We start from the raw sequence: 12380 nt of genomic DNA, 5'->3' as shown, positions 1-12380 counted from the left end.
GACCGCCTTCGTTGAGAGCCAAAGAGAGAAGAGAATGGACATCTGGACATCTGGACCTCTGGACAAGAATGGACATCTGGACCTTTTCCTGCGTTTCTTTCTGGGTCTCTCATTGGAGTCCAATCAGACTCTCTTACGAGAACTACTGACACAGACTGGAAGCTGCTCCTACAACAAAGAGGAAACAGTTCAGTACATCAAACAGAAGATCAGGGAGAATCGCTCTCCAGAGAGATCAATCAATCTGTTCCACTGTCTGAATGAATTGGGTGAGGATTCACTGATGCAGGAGATCCAAGATTATCTGAAATCTGGAGAAATAGGAGAAACCAAACTCTCCTCTTCACAGTGGTCAGCTCTGGTTTATGTGTTGCTGACATCAGAGCAGAAGATGGATGATTTTAATCTAAAACAGTTTATTGGAGCACAAAATACAGCAGATGAAGTTCTTCAGAAGCTGATGCCTGTGGTTAAAGAATCCAGATCAGTTCAGTAAGTCACACTGACAACAATCATTACACTGATAAAACATGATCCCATTTATTATTTTATCATGTGCTTTTATACCTAAGCAATACTGTAAAAGGAGAAATTATTATATATCTTATCATTTATATCAGTGTTTCCTGAACTGAGAGACTGAAGAGTGTCATTGTTCTCTACAGGTTGGGTTATTGTGGTGTTTCAGATGAAGGTTGTGCTGCTCTGGCTTCGGCTCTGAGATCAAACCCCTCACACCTGAGAGAACTGAATCTGTCATTGAATAAAGTTGGACATTATGGAGTCAAGCGGCTTTCTGATCTACTGCAGGATCCTCACTGTAAACTGGAGATAATGTGGTAAGATTGTATAAAAGTCTCAATGTTGTATGTTTTTCTCCTGTGGTGAATAATGAATGATATACAAAAATAACAAAGTTTACCATCAAGTAACTAAAAATGACGTTTAATCATCAGTAGATTCTTTCCAAAGCTTCTGAGGTAATTTTACTTTTGATAGTTTTTACAAGTCACAAATATGATTGGATGATGTGAAAAGGTAAAAACTGCTTTCATGTACAAATCTTTTGAGGAGAATGAGAAATTCATATACTGTATATCATATCATTTATATCAATGTTTCCTGAACTGAGAGACTTAAGAGTGTCATTGATCTCTACAGGTTGGGTTATTGTGGTGTTACAGATGAAGGTTGTGCTGCTCTGGCTTCAGCTCTGAGATCAAACCCCTCACACCTGAGAGAACTGGATCTGACATGGAATAAAGTAGGAGATTCTGGAGTCAAGCGGCTTTCTGATCTACTGCAGGATCCTCACTGTAAACTGGAGATACTCAAGTAAGATCTTATAAAAGTCTCAACATCGTCTGTTTTTCTCCTGTGGTGAATAATGAATGATATACAAAAATAATATATACCAAAAATGTTTAAAATCAAGTAACTGAAAAGGATGTTTAATCTTCAGTGGATTCTTTCCAAAGCTTCTGAGGTAATTTTACTTTTTATAGTTTTACAAGTCAAAAACATGATTGGATGATGTGAAGAGGTTAAAACTGCTTTCATATACAAATAGAGGATAAATTAATATATATTATATTATTTATATCAGTGTTTCCTGAACTGAGAGACTGAAGAGTGTCATTGTTCTCTACAGGTTGAGGGATTGTGGTGTTACAGATGAAGGTTGTGCTGCTCTGGCTTCAGCTCTGAGATCAAACCCCTCACACTTGAGACAACTGGATCTGACATTGAATAAAGTAGGAGATTCTGGAGTCAAGCAGCTTTCTGATCTACTGCAGGATCCTCACTGTAAACTGGAGATACTCAGGTAAGTTTGTATAAAATGTCTTGTATGGTAAATAATAATTGTCATACAAAAAAATCTGTTGTGAAATTACTAATGGGACTGTTGCTTTTATTGTCATTAGATTCTTCTAATGTGTCTGACATAATTTAACAATATTAATGATTGTATAAACATGACTGGATGATGTAAAGATGTTACAACCGTGTTCATATACAGATATGCTGATGATTTTTGAGTACTTGCATAAATATATATATATATATTTGCAATATTTATGCTATGGAAACTAATCCGCTCAAGCAGTTTGTAGAAGTGGGTCTGAACCTTAGACTGGAACTGTTAATGGTGCTGTGGATTAAGTGTCTGATAGTGAAGTTCCTGCTTATCTGAGCTGTAGATCCTGAACTGAGAGACTGAAGTGTTTTATTGTTTTCTACAGGTTGAGGGATTGTGGTGTTACAGATGAAGGTTGTGTTGCTCTGACTTCAGCTCTGAGATCAAACCCCTCACACCTGAGAGAACTGGATTTGTATGGAAATGAACTAGGAGATTCAGGAGTGAAGCTGTTCTCTGATATGAAGAAGGATTATAAACTGGAGACGCTTCTGTGAGTACACTCTAAAAAATGAAACATGGCTGTTGTTGAACCAAAGAAATGTAACTATGCTCAAATTAAATAACGTTCTTGTGTTTGTGCATTAAAACTAAAACAGTTGTGTTGACAGAATTAGAAAAGGTCATTTCTCAAATTTACACAACTCACTTAAGTTAAATTAATGAAATGCAGTTGTGTTACCGCTGCAGTACCGTACTTTGGTCAACAGGTGGAGCTATATTTGCGCATGCGCAAATATTTCAAAGAACGTTAATGCGTAGCTCATCTCTTAGCACTCGTTCTCCATTTAGTGGGAATCAAATCATGCTCAAACGGAGGCTGCAATCAACATTTTGTATTTATCTGGACCAAAAGGTGAGTTATTTTACTTCCTATCCTTTAATATTGAGGCTGTCAGTAAATTAGAATAGTCAATCGCTGTTTTTGTTGGTTTTTATTTGAAGTTGCTTTAGCACTTGTCCTCAAGTGGTGTTGTTAGCTGCTAGCGTTTTTTTAGCTCTTATTATGTGATCTTTTAAACTTGCTGAACTTTGATAATATTTGAATTCACCCATACAAAAAATGGCAAATGACCTTATTTTTTTATAAAATTGCTAGTTAAGAAGAGTTTCTCCATGTTGTGCCCCAATACAGCAGTTGTATCTAGTTTTAGTATAAATTTTAATAACTTCCTTAATGTTGAGCATTTTTATTTAATGTCAAATAATAACTCTGAAACTTTTGAAACACAGAATGCATAGGCATATGGTAATAAACACGTTTGACACTGACTCGAGTAAGATGGCATCTACTGTAGCATCTGGTAAGCTTATTAGGTCATCCAAAATAATTTTACTACAGTTTTTTTTTTTTTGTATTATTATTATTATTTGACTCACATCTTCATTTTTGTTTCCTCAGAATTTTGGAGTCCTGCATGTGACGTGCATAGATTGTGGCTCTTCTCAAACATCCAGATCTAAGCTTTTAAAACACTTCAGGTTGGTACATGGACACAGACAAAGTTTTAAAACATGGAATTCGCTGTGGTCCCACATATGCTCAATACTTATGCAGGTTATCAAGGTGCTGATGGACAGAACATTTACGCACAGGAGACATGAGATGATCGAAGATCTGCGTTTCGTCACTTAATTTAATAACAGATAGCCAGCACTCTTTAGAGGTAAGTCTTTATAATGTAATGTCATCTGTGATGAATTACTTGGATGGTTATTGTATGCAATTCCAAATTATAAATTGAAGTATTTTAGATGTAATTCAGATAAATGCTGTTAAAGAAATACTGTTAGTCTTGGTATATGATAATATTGTAAAGACTCAAATTTATCAGCAACCAACCTGATTTGTCCTTTTTGTTCATTTCTGAACCCAGCTCCTCAAAAATTTCAAAAAGACAGAAGGAACAGCGGTAAAGAAGATCATAAGCATCCTATCAGTTATGGATCTGGTATGTTCTGTTATATTCTTCATCATTTTTTATCTGACAATAATTCACTATAGATTAAAATAGTATACCCAAAGATGAACATCATTTACTCTGCTTCATGTCACCGAATCCCTTTTATTTTTCGTTTTTCTAACTAAAAAGGTAAATTATGTGGTTGTACTGCTCATTTCTGTCCATGCAATTAAAGTCAACGGTGAGTTCCTGTTCTGAAGCTTCTAAAGTCACATGCAATTGTTTGATGCTATTGAAGCTTCGGAAGAAGAATTCACCATTGACTGTCATTGTAATGACAGAAATGAGCAGGAAAAACAGGAAAAAAGACTTTGGGAGTTTGAATGACATAAATGTCAGTAAAAAAAAAAATACAGAACTTTTGGGTATCCCTTGAATTTTTGTATATAAGCTCTGGAATGTTAATATGTACATGATTAATTCTATTTTAATTTCAGAGCTTGTTCGTCTCTTTACCCTATTTCTCAGCAGCATCAGATTTGTGATTTATGCACCTACAATTGGAACAGCTCTGACATCCAAGATTATTTAATGGCTTTTCTGTAGCAAAGCCTTTGGTTTAGAACCACTTATTACTTTTATTGTACTGGTTCTCTGAATTTTGAGGCCCTCACAGATGCAGTTGCAGATAATATTTTTTTTGGCTCTTGTAGAAATAACTTTGGCATAATTTGTGTTAATTCTTCTGAACACTGCTTATTTGTCTCGTTGTTCAGAATGACACCACTGGGAAAAGGTGAATTCATCTTGAATGCACTTGCTGTTTACCTGGCCCTCTCAAACCTTGTGAAGGAGTGCATGGTAAATTATTTACATTTATAAAAAATATTGGATGTTTCTCTAAAATCAACTATCCCTTTCACCCCTGATCTGTTGTTAATTGTTACTTTATGTATTTTTTTAGGATGTTGAACATGAAGTCCTAACCTCAGTACGCAAGACCACCTTAGGAATCTATGTGGTCAAACATGAAGGAACAGAGGCTACAGATCCTTACAAATATGTTGGCATCATGATTTAAGGCATCTAAATACATGACAACCTGAACAATGTGCAGAAGTGTGTTCTTCGATGCTTGGTCTTATTTACGCCTGGAAAATAAACTCTTGAAATCTGAGGTTAGGAACATTTCTGGTCTTTCTATAATGTTGCACTGTTGACTGTTACAGTACTTTTGTTTCAATATCAACCATGTTACATTCCTTTGCATAATAGTCTTGTTTTAAACAACTGATAAATTGTTTGCTGCTTTTTTTGCAGAACACCTTTATAAGTAATGATTGATAAATCCTTTCACCTAAAGGCAATATGCTTTTTTAAAAGTGAAGTGAAGTGCTTGAAAAGTGAAGGCAGTCTTTACAGAGTAAATATTATGTACATGTTCACGTTGGAAATGTTTGTAAAAATGTAAACAAAATTGTAAAAAAAGAAAAAGTGAATGTATTCATTGAATAAACTCATAATGAAACTGGATTATTTGTGTTGGTTGAATGTAAAAATATTAATTTTAGGATAATTGAACTTAATTAACTTAATTGTTTTGGACAAAATTAAGACTGTTAACCTTATTCAACTAAACGGCATTGGATTAACCTTATGTAATTAATTTAAGTTTATTGAAATAAATAATGTTACATAAATCCAACATAACCCAGTTATGTGGGACCGGTTGACATAAAATAGTTAATTAAAGCCAACATATCATTTCTTAGAGTGTAGTGATGATTAAAACTGTTCATATTTTAATTTTAATTTAAAGTTAATTTTGTTTATTAGTTTATTTTCCTTGTGATGGTGAATTACACACTATAAACATGTTTAATAAGAGTTTGATTAATTTATTTTATAATAATTTATGGCAAAAATTAAATATCTTCAAGTTTCTTTTTATTTCAAGCAATTCAATATTTTTCTTTTATCATTGTATTTTTATCCCTAAATTATGTATTTTGAGATAATGTCAATTGCAATAGAAGGTAATGGTAAATATTTGGCACTAGTTTCTTTATCATAAATAAAACTGAGCCAATGACATAGAAAGAGAATAGTCATACAGGATTATAGAAAAAGGTCAAGGGTCATCATTCAAAATGATTTAGATGCAAAATCTAAATCTAAATGTTTAAAAACAGCTTTAATAATAATGTATCACAGTATTATATTATAATATTTCACTTAATCATCTAAGTAGTTTATTTTAGTTGTTTTAAAGTGAATAATGCAATAATGTTGCACACATTTGACTATCTTTGTTTTACTTCTAGGTTTTAGATGTTAGTCTGACCTTCTCTGGATCAGCTGATGGAGAATAAAGATCCTCTACAGACACAATCACATTCAACAGAATCAACAGACACAAACCCACAGTGATCATCACACACACATGTGTTTGTGTAACTTTACAGAATGATCCAATCCTTCATCCAAAGTCAAACAAGGAAACCTTCAACCAGATGAAACTGGATAAATATTCTGAATGTTCAGATCCAATCTGACCTCTGACCTGTAATGCCTGAATCATAATCATACACTGCACTGTTTTCTCCAGAGCAGCTGTATAGATTAAGACTATAGATATAGACTAAATTAATAACTTTTTTTACAACTGAAATGAATCAACACTGAATTTCCTTAAACTGGACTATGAGATTATTTTCTTCTAGATCTGCTGTACAGCCGAAACAAATTTTGTTGCATTTTTTTTCTGTTATCACTGTAAAGCTGCTTTGAAAACAATCTGTATTGTAAAAAGCGCTATATAAATAAAGTGACATATAGTGGCAATTGCTCTACTACAAACATCTCCATATATAATATTTATTTAATGACTTAATTTTTGAGTAATTCAGCCTTTGATTATAGTAACATTCACAAGGGAATCATCTATTGTATTTTATTTCTTTTTCATTTAGGAATGATGCATTGCCACTTTTACTTTTTTTTTTTTTACTTTTTTTTAATTACAAACGAACAAAGTTGATGAAATATACGACCTATAATGAGCATTGCTAATGCACTGTTCCTCAATTATTTTGTTATACGGTAGGGGGGCACTATTACACATCCTCTGAATAGTATTAAATCTCCTGATCATAACACAGGAGAAGAAGCTGAAACACGTGATAGAAGCATTGCTGACGCACATATAAAGTAACACGACCTTCAAACATTAAACGGCATATAAATCAAAACCTAATGCCTAATGTTACGTAATGAAATGTCGACCCAGGACAAGCTTTAGGACTGGGAAGGTTTGAGGTAGTTATGGCGAAGTGAGACTTTCTGAACCAGCGAAGCTTTCAACACAATTGTATCAGAAAAAGTTCATTTCTTTTCAAATCAGAGCTCGACGAGGACCTCTGCTGGTGAAAGCGAGGGAAAGCGCTTTCTTGCTAAATGTTTCACAACCGACCAAAGCATTAATCTTAGAAGCAAAAATTTATTAATTAATAAATGGATAGATGCATAAATAAATGAATCAATATATGAAATGCATGACAACAATCGGTTCCATTGCATATACTAGTAACTCAAAACAATAAAGAAAACATTTTGTATTGTGGATGTGGACATTTTTCCTATTTGTAAACAAATAAAACTCATAAATAGAAGTAAATAAATGCAGAAGTATACACACACAATTATCTTAAATCTGTAGCCTACTTCAGACCAACAATGTACTGTTGACCAGATGGGCAAGGCTTATGGAGACTTTGTGCTTAATGAACATTGTAATAAATGTTCTTTAGAATTACTGGTGCTTGTGGAGAGGGTAGTGCTTAAAATGTTTTGAACTGGGACCAGTGCAGTACTTTGAAACAGTGGGAGTATTGTTGTGGCCAATTCATGATCTTTGGTTCAAGTGTTCAAAATCTGGTTCAGGTCTCAGAAGAAATCTTTCAGAGTCTAAGTTTCAGGTCTCAGGAGAAATAACTTTATTGACAAACAATAAAGTGAGAAGCCGGCTGGCCATCCGGACATCTGATCTTACAATGGTCTGCACACATGTTTTATACCCTTTTTTACGTCATTCAATGTCCATTTGGGTGTCCAATTAGCATTCATACAGTTATCTTTTTCTCTTTGCTCCTCCTTATCACTTCACCACGATTAGAAACACCTGCATTAATGCCTAATTTCTATTGGTGGCCATACTGGCGCATGCGCCTTATTAGATATGATTTCATATATGGTTTTTCGGGTACTTTTCCACTCTTGTCCTTAGACACCCTTTCACCCAGTTTTTATCCTGTCCTCACACAACCTCTTTTTTCAGTTTTTGTCCTCGTAAACACTTTTGACAGGTTCAGTGTTTCCCATCATTTTATTCCCTTTGACCTGTTCTCTCTGTTTCCCATGATTTTAGGCCTCCTCTATTTTAGGCCTAGCATCCCTAATATCCATGCATTTAGATTGGACTCATGTATGAGAGATGAAATTCTCCAACACATCCCCCCTTTGGGACTAATTCAAGTCCCACCTTCAACTATTATTTTCCAGAATGTACCTTCATGAGCAAGTCACTCTTCTTTCTTCACATCTCCAATATGGTCAATATAGACCATCCATCTTTTACCAAAATACCTCATCACAAAGGTACATCCTGGAGGAAGAATGAGACCAAACATCTCCACCCCCACTTGGCTAGGGTGGAGTAAAAGATCTCATCTTCCTGTCATATCATCATTTTAAGGGATGTGTTATTAAGTTGGCTTGGGAAAGCCAACTTACTGAAATCCTATTTAAACTTATTAAGTTGGCTTGAGAAAGCCAACTTACTGAAATCCTATTTAAACTTATTATTATTCTTCTTCTTTTTCTGACCGCAAATTTTCTGACTCTAACTCCCTCTAGACCGTTCAAGCTACATACTCCAAACTCGGGTCAGACCTTCAGACTGTTCTGACTTGGTGTGCTATATCTTTTCAGACTGATTTGACTTTCAGTTTTCTTAAAAATTAACATTAAAAACCATAAAAATCCCATAGACTTACATGGCAGACCGCTCAAATTGAGCCAAGACTACGGTGGCCCATTAGTGTACAAGCCAAAAACTCAAATCTAAATTCCATGAAGCCCTAGACTCAATTAAACTACCATTCAATGGTCTATCTATCTATCTATCTATCTATCTATCTATCTATCTATCTATCTATCTATCTATCTATCTATCTATCTATCTATCTATCTATCTATCTATCTATCTATCTATCTAATCTTTCTATCTAACTTATCTTTCTATCTATCTTTCTTACTAACTTATCTATCTTTCTTTCTTACTAATCTATCTATCTTTCTAACTAACTTATCTATCTATCTATCTATCTTTCTTTCTAACTAATCTATCTTTCTTTCTAACTAACTAATCTATCTTTCTTTCTTTCTTACTAATCTATCTATCTTTTTAACTAACTTATCTATCTTTCTTTCTTACTAATCTATCTATCTTTCTGATAAGTTAGTTAGACAGATAGATTGATAAGTTAGTTAATCTATCTTTCTAACTAACTTATCTTTCTATCTATCTTTCTTTCTATCTTTCTTTCTAACTAATCTATCTTTCTTTCTTTCTTACTAATCGATCTATCTTTTTAACTAACTTATCTATCTTTCTTTCTAACTTATCTATCTATCTTTCTAACTAACTTATCTATCTTTCTTTTTAACTACTCTATCTTTCTTTCTAATTAACTTATCTATCTTTCTTTCTAACTAACTTATCTTTATTTCTTTATTTCTTACTAATCTATCTATCTTTCTAACTAACATCTATCTTTCTTTCTTTCTTTCTTCTTACTAATATATCTATCTTTCTAACTAAAAAACTAACTTATCTATCTTTCTTTCTATCTTTCTTTCTAACTAATCTATCTTTCTTTCTAACTAACTAATCTATCTTTCTTTCTTTCTTTCTTTCTTACTAATCTATCTATCTTTTTAACTAATTTATCTATCTATCTTTCTAACTAATCTATCTTTTTTATAACTAACTAATCTATCTATCTTTCTTTCTAACTAACTAATCTATCCATCTTTCTAACTAACTTATCTATCTTTCTTTTTAACTACTCTATCTTTCTTTCTAACTAACTTATCTTTATTTCTTTATTTCTTACTAATCTATCTATCTTTCTAACTAACATCTATCTTTCTTTCTCTCTTCTTACTAATGTATCTATCTTTCTAACTAAAAAACTAATCTATCTATCTTTTTAACTAATTTATCTATCTTTCTTTCTAACTAATCTATCTTTTTTATAACTAACTAATCTATCTATCTTTCTTTCTAACTAACTAATCTATCCATCTTTCTAATTTATCTATCTTTCTTTTTAACTACTCTATCTTTCTTTCTAACTAACTTATCTTTATTTCTTTATTTCTTACTAATCTATCTATCTTTCTAACTAACATCTATCTTTCTTTCTCTCTTCTTACTAATGTATATATCTTTCTAACTAAAAAACTAACTTATCTATCTTTCTTTATTACTAATCTATCTTTCTAACTAACTTATCTATCTATCTTTCTTCTTACTAATCTATCTTTCTAACTAACTTATCTATCTTTTTTTCTAACTAACTAACTTATCTATCTTTCTTTCTTTCCACCGGTATCTTTCTTTCTTTTTAACTAATCTATCTTTCTTTCTTACTAATCTATCTATCTAACTTATCTATCTATCTTTCTTTCTAACTAATATATCTAGCTTTCTAACTAAATTATATATCTTTCTTTCTAACTAACTTATCTATCTTTCTTTTTAACTAATCTATCTATCTTTCTAACTAACTTATCTATCTTTCTTTTTAACTACTCTATCTTTCTTTCTAATTAACTTATCTTTCTTTATTTCTTACTAATCTATCTATCTTTCTAACTAACATCTATCTTTCTTTCTTTCTAACTAATCCATCTTTCTTTCTTTCTTTCTAACTAACCAATCCATCTTTCTTTCTTTCTAACTAATTCATCTTTCTTTCGTTCTAACTAATCCATCTTTCTTTCTAACTAACCAATCCATCTTTCTTTCTTTCTTTCTTTCTTTCTTACTAATCTTTCTTTTTTTCTTTCTTTCTTTCTTTCTTTCTTTCTTTCTTTCTTTCTTTCTTTCTTTCTTTCTTTCTTTCTTTCTTTCTTTCTTTCTTTCTAAATAATCAATCCATCTTTCTCTCTTTCTTTCTTTCTAACTAATCTTTCTTTCTTTCTTTCTTTCTAACTAATCAATCTTTCTCTCTTTCTTTCTTTCTAACTAATCTTTCTTTCTTTCTTTCTTTCTTACTAATCAATCTTTCTTTCTTTCTTTCTTTCTTTCTTAACTAATCAATCCATATTTCTCTCTTTCTTTCTAACTAATCTTTCTTTCTTTCTTTCTTTCTTTCTTTCTAACTAATCAATATTTCTTTCTTTCTTTCTTTCTTTCTTTCTTTCTTTCTTTCTTTCTTTCTAACTAATCAATCTTTCTCTCTCTTTCTTTCTTTCTTTCTTTCTAACTAATCAATTTTTCTCTCTTTCTAACTAATCTTTCTTTCTTTCTTTCTTTCTAACTAATCAATCTTTCTTTCTTTCTTTCTTTCTTTCTTTCTTTCTAACTAATCAATCCATCTTTCTCTCTTTCTAACTAATCTTTCTTTCTTTCTTTCTAACTAATCAATATTTCTTTCTTTTTTTCTTTCTTTCTAACTAATCAATCTTTCTCTCTCTCTCTTTCTTTCTTTCTTTCTTTCTTTCTTTCTTTCTTTCTTTCTTTCTTTCTTTCTTTCTTTCTTTCTAACTAATCAATCTTTCTCTCTTTCTAACTAATCTTTCTTTCTTTCTTTCTTTCTTTCTAACTAATCAATCTTTCTTTCTTTCTTTCTTTCTAACTAATCAATCCATCTTTCTATCTTTCTTTCTAACTAATCTTTCTTTCTTTCTTTCTAACTAATCAATATTTCTTTCTTTCTTTCTTTCTTTCTTTCTTTCTTTCTTTCTTTCTAACTAATCAATCTTTCTCTCTTTCTTTATTTCTTTCTTTCTTTCTTTCTAACTAATCAATCTTTCTCTCTTTCTAACTAATCTTTCTTTCTTTCTTTCTTTCTTTCTTTCTTTCTTTCTTTCTTTCTTTCTTTCTTTCTAACTAATCAATCTTTCTTTCTTTCTTTCTTTATCTATCTATCCTCAAACATTTTCTATCTATCTATCAAACTAATCTTTCTTTTTCTTTCTAACTAATCTGTTTCTTTTTTTCTAACTATTCTTACTTTCTTACAAACTATCTATCTATCAAACTTTAACCTACTTTAAACATCAAACTACTTTAAACTTCTTCAAACTCTCTGGTCCGGCTTTCTCAAGCCAACTTAAAGTTTGTCTCAACAAACTTTTTTTTCTAGTTATTATTCTTCTTCTTTTTCTTCTTAGCCAAAATTTCTGACTCTAACTCCTCCTAGACCGTTAAAGCTACGACCACCAAACTCGGGTCAGACCTTCAGACTGTTCTGACTTGGTGTGCTATA

The 12380-nt window shown here is 31.8% G+C and overlaps 1 pseudogene across 1 annotated transcript in view; it reads left to right on the top strand.

Annotated features, from left to right (window-relative positions):
• LOC308697128 overlaps positions 1-12380 on the top strand; it is a 370896-nt pseudogene that overhangs the window by 102738 nt on the left and 255778 nt on the right. The window contains exons 6-7 of the transcript in view: positions 666-839; positions 1162-1335. The product of the transcript in view is annotated as an uncharacterized misc_RNA (transcript). The remainder of the gene's footprint in view (positions 1-665; positions 840-1161; positions 1336-12380) is intronic.

Source organism: Scardinius erythrophthalmus (assembly GCF_964197995.2).
Source record: "Scardinius erythrophthalmus genome assembly, chromosome: 10".
Lineage (NCBI taxonomy): Eukaryota > Metazoa > Chordata > Actinopteri > Cypriniformes > Leuciscidae > Scardinius > Scardinius erythrophthalmus.
The sequence above is the reverse complement of the archived record's forward strand: the minus strand, read 5'-3'. Positions and strand labels throughout refer to the sequence as shown.